At 43.2% G+C, this 15,233-nt stretch overlaps 1 protein-coding gene across 5 annotated transcripts in view; it reads left to right on the top strand.

The window, feature by feature from the left end:
- The window catches only part of ATXN1 (ataxin 1), a 439,823-nt gene that overhangs the window by 76,960 nt on the left and 347,630 nt on the right, over positions 1-15,233 (top strand). For 4 of the 5 annotated variants that reach the window (XM_068236936.1, XM_068236933.1, XM_068236934.1 and 1 more), the window contains exon 2: positions 4,506-4,607. The gene's annotated coding sequence lies outside the window, so the exon portion shown is untranslated. Of the gene's footprint in view, positions 1-188; positions 275-4,505; positions 4,608-15,233 lie in introns of those variants that run through there. The other variant, XM_068236935.1, reaches the window with a different exon arrangement.

The following is a 15,233-nucleotide window of genomic DNA, read 5'->3' as shown; positions in this document are numbered from 1 at the left end:
TGCAGCAAGAATGCTGAGTAAGTGATACTGCCTGTACCAGTGTGCTGGGGGAGAGACTCCTGCCAAGTTCAGCTGACTGGAGCTACTAAGATAAGCACTTTTAATGTTTTGGGCATGGGTTGTCAAAGGAGCCAAGGTCTTGTCACTCCTCTGATCCATGACAAACAGAAGAAGCTCAAAGAAAAACCAGTTGACAGTATACAGAGACGACAAAGAGCTATTTGGAATAGAAAAGGTTGCGTCATACATTCTGTGATGATCCCTTTGCAGCTAAGTATGTTTGTAGCACTTGTGTTTGTGCAGAATGGTACTACACATATTTCCCTATGTGGATTCTAGTAAGCAGTGCCTATTAAGTCATTGTTGTGCTTTCCCATGAGACACAAATTAATATTTGCCCACACTTGCTTAGTGTATCACCATGTTTTAATGTTTTAAATTGCTACATTGAAAACACTGCAACTGATCAGTGAAACCAAATGAGTGGAGAATGGTATAGGTAGACATTAAACCTTTAAGTGTGTATATTATTAAAGAGAGTGTGTGTTATTTATACACTTATTTATTTATTTTGTACATACACACACCACCATGCCTGACAAAGAATGTTGTAATCAACCTTAAAGGGAACCTGCAGTTAAAGGAATACTTGAAATTTGTGATAACAGAGGCGCCAGATTGAGTAAAACCATCTAAAATCAGTTTAAAAGGAGGGGGGTTGGTGGATACCACCCTCAGATATATAAAGACCAGCCAATGAGCCGTTATATATAAACAATATAATTTATTATAGAATCTCCAGGCATGCAACGCGTTTCACGGGTCAAATGCCCGCTTCATCAGGCAATCAGTATTGGAGATACACAAGGCTGTATCAATTATCTGGCCCAGCGCCTACTGTACAGAGAGCGACTTCTTAATACCTGAGTTGGGTCAGGTTATAATTCTCCCCACCCGTGCATCCAGTGGTTGCCTTTGTGGTAACCCAGACTTGTGAGTATAATACTTGTTACTGTAACATTTTACCCCATTTGTCGTGACATACTACACCATATTGGACTCTCGGTTTCAATCTTTTGTGTTTCTCTAAGTTAAAGGAATACGGATGCTTCCATGTTCATTCTGTAATAAACAATGACCATTACGTATTCTGTGTTAATGCTCTGCCTCTAATACTTTAAAGTGAACCTAAGCCGGCCCCCCAAAAATGTTAGACTACTTACTTAGGTAGATGGAAGCCTCCTGATAGTTCAGAGTCTTCCCATCCCCTCTTGACCCCACCATTGCTGTGCACAGACACTTTTTGTGGGAGCCGCCTCGAGTTTGCTTTAAAGCGGAACTGTAAATACTTTTTAAATACACTGTTTCACTTACCTGGGGCTTCTTCAAGCCCCCAGCAGCCTTCCTGTCCCGCGCTGGTTCTCCACGAGCCTCCGTTCGCCCGCTGCCAGCTACTTTCGGTTTTGCCGCTGGGCCACTGCGCCTGCGTGGCTCTGGCCACGCGTATCCTTTATTTGCGTTCCCCGCTATTGCATAGGGGAACGCGAAGAAAAGATACACTTGGCAGGGCTGCGCTGGCCTCGACTTACAAGTCGAGGTACAGAACGCAGCGGCGGCGGGAAAACAGAGGCTCGTGGAGGACCAGCGCGGGACAGGACGGCTGCTGGGGGCTTACAGAAGCCCCAGGTAAGTGAAACAGAGTATTTAAAAAGTATTTATTTACAGTTCCGCTTTAAGTCCCTGGCCCAGAATGAGCATGCAGATCAGCTGCTTTGACTCTGGCCTGACTCCACTGGCTGCATGCTTGCTGCAGGTGTGTGACTCAAAACAACTAAAGCTTAGTATGTCTGCCAGGCAACTGGCATTTTTTATAAGGAAATTAAGATGGTAGTCTCCATATTCCTCTCACTTCAGGTTCAGGTTCTACCTGAACACAGTGGTAAACCCCCCTAAAGACTAGGCTAATTATTGCTAAAATGGCCACTGCAGCTTTAAGGCCAAGCTGCAGTGCCACACAACACAGCACATGAGTGATTTCTCTCCCTCCCCCCCCCCCCCACCCACCCACCAACAGAGCTCTGTTGGTGGGGTCTGATCGCTCCACAGTTGTTTGTTTGTTTGGTTTTTTTTATAAATATTTATTTTATTTATATTTTAATTTTGCTTTTTTTAAATGTATTTTTCCCTGCTCCCTCCCTCCCCCGCCAGCCAATCAGGGTGATTAGCTGCCGATCACTGCTCAGCATATGGAGGGGACAGCCGTGTCACACCCAGTACAGCGCTGCTGCCCATCGCAGCAGTGTACACGTAAATAGACGGCGATTACGCCGTCTAACAGTCTCCCGAGCCAAGGTGGGGCGGAGCTCCGCCCCCCGAGCAGGAGATGCGCGCGCACCCTGCGCGCGATCTCCTGCAGAGTGCAGCCCCAGGACTTGACACCAATTGGCGTTAGGCGGTCCTGGGGCTGCCGCCGCGGTCACGCCCATTGGCGTGAGGCGGTCTTAAAGTAGTTAAAGTGAACCTAAACTGAGAGGGATATGGATTTTTCCTTTTAAACAATACCAGTTGCTTGGCTGCCCTGCTGATCTCTTTGGCTGCAGTAGTGGTTGAATCACACACCAGAAACAAGGATGCAGCTAATCCAGTCTGACTTCAGTCAGAGCACCTGATCTGCATGCTTGTTCAGGGGCTGTGGTTGAAAGTATTAGTGACGCAGGATCAGCAGGAGAGTCAGGCAACTGGTATTATTTTAAAAGGAAAAATCCACATCCTTCTCAGTTTAGATTCCCTTTAATGCCTAGGGTAGGTAGTCTGATTTTGTTTTCTCTAAGTGATAATGCCTTGCAGCAGATCTAAATTTAAACAAAGCAGCCCAGCAAAACCACATGAAGTGATAGGGGCATGGAGGCTGTCATATTTATTGCCCCTTAAAACATATAAATTGCGTGGCACTCCTGCTGCTGCTCTGCCGCAAATACTTTTAGAAAACATCTAGATACTAAGAAGCATGCAGATCACATGTCTTACTGGATTAGCCACATGCTTGTTTCAGGTGTAGGATTCAGGCACTACTGTAGCATGAAAGAGCAACATGATTGCGAGGCAACTGGTATTTAAAAGGAAATAAATATGGCAACCTCCATATCCCTCTCAGTTCAGGTGTCCTTAATAGTGATAATTTAAGTCTTAATTTTTAAAATGTAACATTTTGCTAAAGATAAAACCATAAAATGCAGTAATGGTGGGTGTCAGCTTTCACATAAATAAAATCTTGTACTATAATGCTTCAGAATAGTGTAAACATAGCCTAATATTGTAAATCTTAAAACGTGCTTGAAGTGGGGGAAAAAAACTGGTAAACTTGACATGTGCCCCTGTAATGGGGTGTCCATACAATTAAGACCCATTGGCCCCCCCTCATTAGCATAGTGGAGTAATCCCCTCTGTCAGACTCTAGGCAAACGTTGAAAAAAAGTCCACCCTATCCGGACGTCCTGCTTCCACGCGGCCCTGTGTTTGCATTCTACCTTTGTGATATGACCTGGCTTTGTCCAGATTATGTCTTTTTCACAATTTACCTTGTGCAGATATACATTGTGTATTTAAAAGCCTGAAGAAGAGTCTCACGACCCCCAAAAAATCGATGTTGTCCCCTAAGCCTACTTTAATTCTATTTATCGACTTATATTACACCATAAGATTATTCTTGCCTTTGGATTTGTCTACAGTTTGAAGATTTTTGTATATCATTTTGTATTGTGCACTTGTGCGGAACATTAAAAGAAAAAGTTCATCATTAATTTTTGTTTCCTGATGTTTTTCCCTCGATTTATATATCCTTGTGCAATACAGACTCTAGGCAAACCCAGCTCTCAGAACAGTTGCTGGGAGCTTGGTCTGGATGCAGTACCAACCTCTGCTCCTCTCCATCCACAGTCTGATGGAAATTCAACCTTCATTCCTCTCATCATGACACGCAAAGAGAAGGTGGGCAGGGATTTATGTCACACAGTGGTTGGAGATGGACATAGTCTGGAACTGCTCTATTAGTCTGTTTTTCCTGGATCTTGACAGAGAGGATTACTCCATTACACTGGTCAGAAGAGGCATGCATATCTTTCCAGGTGTAAGTATGGGCACCTCACTGCATGGAAACATGTTCAGTTTACCAGTTTTCCCCCAGTCAGTACACTTCAAATGGTCATTTCTTTAGTGTAATGAGCATCACTATGTAGCTTTGGTTTTATAATTTGGTGTTCACTTTTTAGCTGCTGTATTAATGATATTGCGATTCACATGAGCAACAGACCATGCAGTTTCAGTTCATCATTCTTTCAAATACTAACTTGAGAACAGCACCATGGAGTAGGTGGTTTTGTTCTCTTAACACCAGAATATAGGAGAGCTGTGTAGAGTAAAGATAGAAAATCTCATGTAGAATGAATGTGTTAAAATGAGGAGCAAGATTCCTGTAACAATGCAAAAATATTGTTTTTTATTTATAGATTTCTTATAATTGGAACTGTTAATGCGTAACCAGCAGCGGACATCCAGTAGATTTGATTCCCTAAATTTAGAGCAGAATTCTGGGAACAGATACAAACAAGGTATGTAAATTCCACTTGCCTTTCTTTAAAGGGAACCAGAGAAGAACAAAGCTTAAAAATGAAAAAAAGATGTTCTACATACCTGGGGCTTCCTCCAGCCCTATAAGCCTGGATCGCTCCCATGCCACATTTCTCCGCTGCCTCTATCGCCGGTACTGGGTCCCGTCATTTCTGTCGGACGCAACCAGTCTTCCGCATGCACAGGGGCTCCCTCCGGCTCTGTACGCATGCGCCTCGACTGGCCGAAATGACGGGACCCGGGACCGGCGGACAGAGGCAGCGGAGGACGGCGGCGTGGGAGCGATCCAGGCTTATGGAGCTGGAGGAAGCCCCAGGTATGTATAAATTTGTAATGTTCGTCGTCTCTGGTTTCTGTTTAAATGCTTAAAGTATAAGTCCATGCAAATAAGAAAATCATCTTGTGTACCTGTTCGCAACACATGCAGGTGTAATAAAGCAGCCACATACCTTTTATACTGGTCATTTATTAGTATAATCACCATTTCCCTTGTATCCATCCAGTTGGTGCCATTAAGATGCAGCATTATGCAGCCAACAGGCAGGCTCTGCTTTTGCTTCAGGCTGAGATTAGGGCAGAGTTTTCAGGCACTCTGTTTAGGTTGAGGTACTGTGAACACTCTCCCTCAACACATCCGTCACTCACCCACATTTAGAGCTTGTTCACACTACAAGAGCTTTTCTAATGGATTTGTGATTTTAAAAGCTCTTGGTAGTGTTATCCTATGTGTGTATTCTCACTTGAGCGATGTGATTTTATAAAAATCATCCATAGCATTGCATTAGCAAGAGCTTTTCAAAATCACTAGCACTTAAAAATCACTTGTAGTGTGGACAAGCCTTACTCTTTTTAGGTGTAATCTGAAAACTCACCTCTTCAGGCAAGCATACTCTCCTACCTAGGACACTGACCACCATTTCTACCACCTCATGCACAGCTTCCCCTCATCTACTGTCCTATAACTTAAACCTAGAGGGCCCGTTCAGACTGCACGCGTTTCCAGCTGCGTTTTGGAAACGCGTGCGGGAGGCCGACACGCACGACATCAGACAGTGCATAGAGTGCACTGTCTGATGTTCACACTGCATGCGTTCCGGACCTGTGTGGTCCGGGAACGCATGCTGCACGCAGATTTTGCAAAAACGTGCGGCTGTCCCATTCACTTTTCAGTGATGGGATCAGCCACGCAATGCATACAAACGCAGATGGCGTGCGTTCGCATGCGTTGCGTTCCGCATGCGTGGCCGTCCGCGTTTGTAATGTGAACGGGCAGTTAGACTGTAAGGCCTATTGGCCAGTGCTCACTTCACCGTTTGTCTCACAATGCTTTGTAATGTGTGTGTCTGTGCATATCTCTCACCCCTGTGTAAAAATATGTAGTTAATTTGTTCACTGCATTAGCTGTTATCCACTCTTGTCTTGTATTAACGGTTGTATATTGTTTATTTTGTATTGTTATACCCGTTATGCTGTTGCACAGCGCCACAGAAGATGCTGGCGCTATATAAATCAATAATAATAATAATAATAATAATTAACACAAGGAAAGGTAAGCGTTGCAGAATTGTGTTGAAACATGCAGCATTACGTGTTTTCCACTAGCTTATGTTCTGCAGCTTTTGTAATTCTCTCAGGAGCTATGATCATTGGTTTGTCAAGTGATGACTTGCATCTGTTTTAATAGACATTTTAGCTGAATGAAAGAAAAAAATGGTGTTAAATGGAGAATGCCTTTAAATAGTTACTACAGAGATGATGCCTACGTGTACAGATGAGAATCCCTTTGGGAAGTAATGGAAATGCACTGTCAGCAATAAAACCTTCAAACATTTATAACTCCTTCCCGCACTATCCAAAACCAACAGTTGTTTATGTAGATATTTTCTCCTCCCAGACGATTTACCATAAATAGCCCATGGTCACCGAAATAACAAGTACCCGGTTACCATTTGCAGAGCTAGTGACCAGTGTGCCTTATTCCAGAACTGACTTGGATGAGCTCTGCGGAGTTACTGCACCTACTGTATGTGGATGCTCAAAAATGGTTAAGCGGAGATAAAGCTGTCTCATTAAAAGAGACTCTGAAGTCTCATAAAATCACATTTTTATATTAAAAATCTTTTTAACATGATAGCCCTAACTAAAATGCCGCATCCCCGCGGCTGCACTCTAATTAAATCCCCCCAAACTCCCCTGGGAATATTGCGGGTAGCGCTTCCGTGAGAGGCAGAGCTTTCGGCTGCAGCTCTTCCTCTACACGCGTCTCAGTCTTCTTTCACTGAGAGGGACAGGGGAGAGACGGAGATCCGCGCGGATTGACGCACATGGAGGCAGAGCTGCAGCTGACAGCTCTGCCTCCCAAGGCAGCAAAATCCACGACCAAGAAAGTCGCCGCGGAGATGCAGCGTTTTAGTTAGGGTAATCATGTTAAAGAGATTTTTAATATAAAAACATGATTTTTATGAGACTTCAGAGTCTCTTTAAAACATCCCTTTATTGTATAGAACTTAATGAATAAAATTGCTTATTTTTACATATTATATTACATTTATTTACATTTTATTATCCTCCATGTATAAATGATTCAGTCAATGTTTGCCTATTGCAAATTCTCGCTTTATCCCTGATTTACATTCTTTAATTTATCATAGACACCAGCATCTTTACTGTTGGTAAGGTGAATGCCTTTACCACCTAGTCTTCCAGAGTGCTCAAGGACTGCATTTCACTTTAAAATGTCCCTTCCTCTTTGTAGCGAGCAGTTACCGTACGTCACCTGATCTCCCAGAGAGCTCTGGGGGAGAAGGCTGCATGGCCTCATAGCCTAAGCTAAAGTCATCACTGGGGTGGGTTACATACCAATTTACAGCCACATATAGATGTAAAATGCGTTTCTGATGCTGAAACCAGGGTAATTAAGGTAGATATAGGTATTTTGATTAATTTAGTACATTTGGCTATGTGCCATTAAAGTTCTGCTCCCTGGTCTTTTTTGACTGCACCCTCGTCTTTTAGTAACTATGCAAGCTGTAGTTTGTTGTCAAAGTGCATACCATAGGGCAGTGTTTCCAATGTGTCACTGTAGCTCAGGTAATATATATTTCCCTCTCAGCTGTCTATATGATTACCGTTTTAATACTGCAATAATGTTTCTGCTTGTAAGGCATTATGCTATGTGTCACACACATTTAAAGGGACACTTAAGTCAAACAAAAAAAATGAGTTTTACTCACCTAGGGCTTCCAATAGCCCCCTGCAGCTGTCCGGTGCCCTCGCCGTCTCCCTCCGATCCTCCTGGCCCCGCCGACAGCCACTTCCTGTTTCGGTGACAGGAGCTGACAGGCTGGGGACGCGAGTGATTCTTCGCGTTCCCAGACACATTAGCACCCTCTATGCTGCTATATGGTATATGATATATGCTATAGCAGCATAGATGGCGCTATTGTGGCCAGGAACGCGAATAATCACTCGCGTCCCCAGCCTGTCAGCTCCTGTCACCGAAACAGGAAGTGGCTGCCGGCGGGGCCAGGAGGATCGGAGGGAGACGGCGAGGGCACCGGACAGCTGCAGGGGGCTATTGGAAGCCCCAGGTGAGTAAAACTCATTTTTTTTGTTTGACTTAAGTGTCCCTTTAAAGTTTCATTGTGCTGTGTCCGGACTTGAAAATGGTTGGGAACCACAGCCATAGGACATGTCTGGAGCACTTTTCAGACAATTATTGCGGAATCTAATTAAAACAATTACATGTAATAATAAGTTATAGATTTCAGCCTGGCCATGTTGAAAACTGTTTTGCGCCATTTCTGCAACTGGAGATACAATTTAAGGGAAGGTAATAAACCGCTCATTAGCAAAGTAAGATTGCTACCACTTTTCAGCCTGTATGACGCTCATGCAAAAATGGTCACTGTCCTGCCACTTGCCACGGGGGAGGAGCAAAAATGGACATCACTTTTTGTTGCTTTGATGTGGGAGTGTTGTTTGTCTGGAATTGGAAATTCACACAACGTATTTACTGAAAGGAAACGGCCCAGAAGACAAGACATTTCTAAGCAGCAGCTGCATGTAACAACTTGCTACAGATCTAATGCAAAAGTACATTTTAAAAAATTCAGGGGATTCCGGGGGTGCTCAGTAATTTAATACAGGTGCCTCTCTGGGGCCTCTCATTATATTTTATTTGTTAATCCTATGAATAGTTTGCATAACGATATACAAAAAGTGAAGAAACTCAGTCAGAAGTGCTAAAATATTTTCATCTGACAAACCGATGTCCTCTGTAATGTCATTGTCACGTAAATGGCATTCTTCAAGAGCAACAAATATCTGCTTTATACCATGGCTGTATACAGAATCAGTTGAGAGAAAAGAAAAGTTTTCAATAGCATTAGTCACCTTAATAAAGCTCTATCTAACAGAACGCAAGTGGATTACTCTAAGTAATCTTACGTATGAAAACAAGGATTAATCTGTAGAGTGCTTAGCTGTGTTACAGCCTACAACTCCAATTTAATGATTAATTCCCTCTCGCCTATTAATTTGATAGTGTCGCTGTACAACAAGAGCCAAAAACTAACCACTTCATACATGCTACTAAAGTTGTATTCAAATGTATCTGGAATCCATCATAGACAAACATGATTTCCAAGTCAGTCTACGTAGCTGAGTTATCAAGGCAAGTGGAAACAATTGGTAACAAACCTGGAGCCGCTGCTTTAAGCAGCCGGTAAGGTTTGAACTACCAGTTGAAGCAAAGATTCTGGTTTGTTTTCCTTTGTAACTGCACCTGTCTTGATAAATCAGCCCCAACATGTTTCCCCATCTAAACTTATAATCTTCTCAACAAGTTAAGAGTTGAAAGATTTCCTAGTTCAGCTGCAGAACAAGCCTGGCGATTTTGTATACTTTAACTAGTTGCAAATCCTGTGAGCAATTCTGATGCAGTCAGCTCTGCGAGTGAAGCGGAACTCCAGCCAAACCTCTTCTGTATGACCCGGATATTGCTCTGAAAATCGCCAGTGATTTTTTTTTTTTTTTTTTTTTTGAGCACTGCCGATCTGGAAGGTCTGTAATTGTAGAAAGCAGTCTTTGGATGTAGTTAGTAGGAGAGAACAGTGTGTTAATTAGCTTACTCCATTATTGTGTGAAATAGGCAGACTTCTAGTAGTGGATATTGGGAAATAAACAAGGCTGCTGATTGGCCACTGCTTTCAACATTCGCAATGGGTTTGGAAAACTCCATTTCCTGAGCGTATTTCTCTTGATGAGTTCACGGTGCTGTGAAGATGACAGCAATGCGCAGGGGATTCTTCAGTCCTCACTCTGCGTAGAGACGTTATGCATTACATCAGTGGAAGTTGTGATTGATGCTGAATGTGCTAAGATGGTCTGATTGACACTACATTTACCTCTGGGGAAAATAATAAAATTACTTTGAAAGCTGGTAAGTATTCTTGCTCTATTTCAATCGATTTTTACAAGTAATTTTTCTTTTTAAGGTACATTGTGAATAGGTGCAATGATGTGTACGCTTATTCAAATGGCCGCGATGGATATCTCTGGGCCCTTTTATTATTAAAAACGACTTCCAGAATATACCATAAGTCCCTCCCTTATTTACTTACAGTTACCCCTATATCCTTTTCTGAGGCACTGGGAGGGAAGGAACCCTTGTCCAATATTGCAGAGCTGCCTGTTTTTGGGGTATGTGCCCTTGCCTAGTTCAGGATGAGATTCCATCCCTTCCTTGGGCCATTCAAACTGCATGCCTTGATTAGTGCCAACTGGAAGGTTAGGCTCCTGGCCCACATGCAATTATGTTTTTTTTCTCCTGAGTTATTTCCTAGGAGATAATTTTTCAGATACTCCTTAAAGAGGAGCTGTTAGGTATAAGGTCTCAGAGAAAATAAACACATATATCAGTAGCTAAAGATTGGCTGTACTTACATTACATATGCATTTCACTGTCCACGTTTGTACTTCACAGAATTTGTATATAGTATATGCAGAGATTGATGCTCCTGACAGCTCATGGCAGGTTCCATGTTTGTCTGTCTCCTATGAAGCCAAATGTGTCGTCATGTCCTGCCTGCTTCCTGATCACAGAAAAGCTCGTACTGAATAACACTAGTGTGCAGTGAATATTAATTAGCTATGTGGCTAGGAACAATAGCGGACTCCTGCAGTGTACTCTGCCCGGAGATTTTTCAGTGCTGTGCGCTGGACTGAGTTACAAGCTGCTGAAACTTGATCCTGTAACTTCTCCTTAGCAGCCGAGGGGAGGGCCCCAGAATGCTTTGCAGTATGGTATGCGGCTTGCGTCCTCTTGGGTCTAACAGCTTTGCTGATAAGCACACATCAAATGTAAGAGAGATTTTTATCTTCACTATTGCCTTTTTGGCTTCCGTCTAAACTGTTTAAAACAGGAGAATAGAGGTTTAAATTAGCTTCTGCAGCCTGACAGTTACTCTTTAAATAATTTTTAGCACTTTGCAAAAGAAAAAGCACCAAAAGGAAGGTGAAAAAAGTACTTACAAAATCATTTGGAGTATTTTGTTGCTTGCTGGTGGTTTAAAGGGTATTTAATTGACCAGTTGTAAAAATATCACCTAGGAGAAAAGTCACTAGAAAAAGTGAATTGCATATGGACCATGGTGAGTTTTTCTTCTTATTTTTTTTCAAAAGTGATTGCTGTCACCCAGTGGTCACCTGTGGTTGCAACTGTCAAGTTTTTGGGGTTTTTTTTTCCTCTTCGTATAGGAAGGTCCCCTCAAATGAAAAATATTGTGAGTTCCCCATTTCATTTTAAAAATCTAGCACTACCTGGGGAGTCCTCGGAAGAACAAAACGAAGCAGGAGAATTTGGCGTAATTCTAGTAATGTGGGTGATATTTAGAGCCAATGCAGACCTGAGGCTGTATACAGCTCAGTGGCTGCCACTCTATAACTTGGGAGATGGCTGTAGCAGATACCTTGCTTTTGGCTTGTTCCCCACCACTGTCTAAAGTATATGCACACAGGGAGCTTCTTGCTTGGCAGTTAGAAAAAGCTGTTATTTCCCACAATGCAATTAGAACCTCTGTGAACCACACACAGCAAACTGTCAGATCCGGCCCTGTGTCCTAACTGTCCTGGCTGCGCACATGCTAAGTACAAAAAAGCCATGGACACACAACCATTCAGTTGATGATGCAGGGACACTTGCATTCTATTGTATAGGATACAATGTTTCTGGTGATATTGCATATTACCTTATAGGGGTGTTATATTCAACAAGTGGTTTGAATTATGGAGTAATTTGTATGATTTGCAGGGTGTATGTTAGTTACAAATGTGGACTTGTACAGTTTGAATGGGTTGATTACTTTTTATTGTTTCTGACAGGTGGGATACCTGTGGCAGGTTTTGTATTTAAAGAGAGTCTGAAGCATTTTAAAATACCTATTTTTATGGAGCAGGCTGCTTCAGCATTATAATACAAACTGATTTGCAGCATTCCCGCGGCAGAATAAGGTCTTAATCACCCCGAAATCCCCAGGGCAAAATTCGGGGCTCATTCTGGTAGAGCAGGGGATTCAAACTCACGGCCCGCGGGCCATTTGCGGCCCTCGATAAAATATTTTGTGGCCCTCGCCGGCAAAAGCTTTCTTATAGTTCGCTTCAGTGCTCCCAAGTAATCCGCCGCATCCCCGCTCCCCACCGCAAAGCTGCAGAGCCCCCAAATCGCCCGGGGGGCAATCCGCCGGCATTTCCTGAAAGGGGCAGAGCTTTCAGCTTCAGCTCTGCCCCTCCTGACGTCAATCGCAGCACGGATCGCCGCCTCTCCCCGCCCCTCTCTGTGAAGGAAGAGTGAGAGGGGCAGGCAGAGGCGGCTATGCGCCGCGATTGTGAAATCCCTTATGCGGCCCAGCCTCATCCTGACTTTGCCACCTGCGGCCCCCAGGTAAATTGAGTTTGAGACCCCTGTGGTAGAGGCAGAGCTTTGTGCAGTAGCTTTGCCTCTCCTTCATTCAATCTCCGCCGATCTATGCCTCTCCCCGCCCCTCTCAGTCTTTTTTCAGAGTGGCGGGGAGAGGCGGAGATTGACTGAACTGGAAACAGAGTTTACAGGGCACAGCTCTGCCTCTCCCGGGCAGCAAAATCCGCGACCTGGAAAGTCGTGGAATTTCCCCCCCCCCCTGGGTTTCTTGGGGATAAAGACCATATTCTGCAGAGGGGATGTGGCAAATCGGTTTGGATTCTAATGCTGTAGTAGCCTGTTCCATAAAAACAGGTATTTTAAAATGCTTCAGACTCTCGTTAACTGAGAAACTCTCCGGCATAGGCCCTGTGCCAGTACATTCAGCAGTGTTTTAGCTCATAATTAACCTGTGTAATGATGCCCTCTCTCATTGTGGCAGTATACAGAGATACCAAGAATTATGGCAGTACTTTTGAAGTTTACAAGGGTGTCAGTGGTTTTCTGAAAGTGCCATTTACCTTGCCTGTGGTGTCTTGTGACTGATGACATAACTTCCTGTAGAATATGTACAGGAACCACATCCTGTTTAGTAAATGTATTCTGGATGTTTGTTTCTGTACCCAAAAACAGCTTCCCTGTAGGTTCTGCACTTTTTTTCCAACAATTATTTACTACATGCACATTCAATCCCCTCATTGGACTGCTTAGTTGAATTTAATTCTAAACTAAATGTTACTTACTCTCATCTCTGTTATGCCCAGAAATAACATTGTTTTATTTATGCACTGTGTTCTCTAGCCTTGCTGGACTGAAAGGATAAATTCTAACTAATATTTGACACTTAAGGTAGCCATACACTGGTGGATTTGCCATCAGATTTGACCAGCAGATAGATCCCTCTCTGATCGAATCTGATCAGAGAGGGATCGTATGGCTGCCTTTACTGCAAACAGATTGTGAATCGATTTCAGCCTGAAACCGATCACAGTCTGCTAAACTGCCACTGTCACCCCCCGGGCCTCCGCATACATTACCTGAAGCCTGGTCCCGGGCATCTTCTCCGCATCGGCTCCCGGCGGGCATCTTCTCCGCATCAGCTTCTGCATCTCAGCTTCCGGCATAACTTTGTCACTCCAGTGACAGCGGAAGTTCAAGTAGAGCGCCCTCTATTTGTACTTCCGCTGTCCCTGCAGTGACACAGGAAGTTATGCTGATGCCGGGATGCGGAAGCTGATGCGGAGAAGATGCCCGCCGGGAGCCGGGAGGTGATGCGGAGAAGATGCCGGGAGCCAGCTTCAGGTAATGTATACCTGCGTCGGCCGTATGCCGCTAGCGATGCGCTCCTTACCCGCGGCGATCGACGGAAATTTTCCGCACGGCGCGATTGACGGGACCGATCTATTTCAGGCGGAAATAGATCGAAAATTAGCGTTTTGCGTGAACGATTTGACAGCAGATTCGATCCCAGTGATCAAATCTGCTGTCGATCAGCGGAAAATCGGGCCAGTGTATGGCCAGCTTTATTCTGACACTAAAGGGTTATCTCGCCCTCTTAGGGTAGATTTGAGGTTAAGTGTTTACTAAGCATTGTCTAGCTGTTAATTAGCACTGTAACTATTCACAGCTATTTACTATAGAAGTCCATAATGCTGAAAGTCATTATCTCATAAAATAGCTTGAGATTTACAAACTGTATGTATGGGTTTGTTTTCATAAGGAGAGCTTACACATAGCTTTTGTATGTAATAGTGTTCCTGAGTTCAGGTACACTTTGAAGCACAAGTATACTACTGTATGTATATATGTATGCTACTGGAATTGCATGAAGGAATACACAAATAAAATGACAGTGAACTGGTAAGAGGCATGGCACTTCCTCCCTAAGGACCCATAACATATGGATTGGCTTCTATAGCTGTAGTTAAGTTCCAGCATTGAATGATTTTGGAGAATTAAGAGGCACTATTACGATATGTAAAAGAATGTAAAGCATTATTGAGGATGCCCAATTTTACAAAGTAGTCTCCTCCCTGGGAGACCAGGTTTTTCTGCTTACTTTGGAACACACAGCAAACAAATATCCCACAGTGATGCACCTTGCCAGCAGTAAAGATGTCGTCATCTGTGATACATTTAAGAGTGTAAATCAGAATGAGAATAGACTTCACAATGGGCAAACCCTGACTAAATCACTTATAAAGGAATATTGTAAAAACAAGCAATTTTATTAATTTAGTTATATTCAGTAGCGTTTCTTTTTAATGCCTTGCATGTGTAATTGGGACTTGCCACAATACAAGCTCTCTGAGCAGCTTGGCATTGTCTTTCAAAGTCCAGACATTTCTTTCTCAATGGGAGTGGGAGGAAGAAATAAAGACTTGTACAAAATTCTGAAATTCCTAACAAGCTAGTATGTAAGAGCCTGAGTGGCATGAGAATGGCCTGTCTTAGGTCTATAATAACATGCAGTGAAATGGAAGCAAAATCTCATAATTAATATACTGTACGAACAGAGGTCAGCATGGTATATATATATATATTCTGAAATGCCTAGCTCCTTAAAGAGGAATTCCAGTGAAAATAACATAATGAAAAAAGTGCTTCATTTTTACAATAATTATGTATACATAATTTAGTCAGTGTTTGC

The sequence above is a fragment of the Hyperolius riggenbachi genome, chromosome 5 (genome assembly GCF_040937935.1).
Source record: "Hyperolius riggenbachi isolate aHypRig1 chromosome 5, aHypRig1.pri, whole genome shotgun sequence".
Taxonomy (NCBI): Eukaryota; Metazoa; Chordata; class Amphibia; order Anura; family Hyperoliidae; genus Hyperolius; species Hyperolius riggenbachi.
Note: the sequence above shows the minus strand (reverse complement) of the source record. Positions and strands in the feature narration are given on the sequence as shown.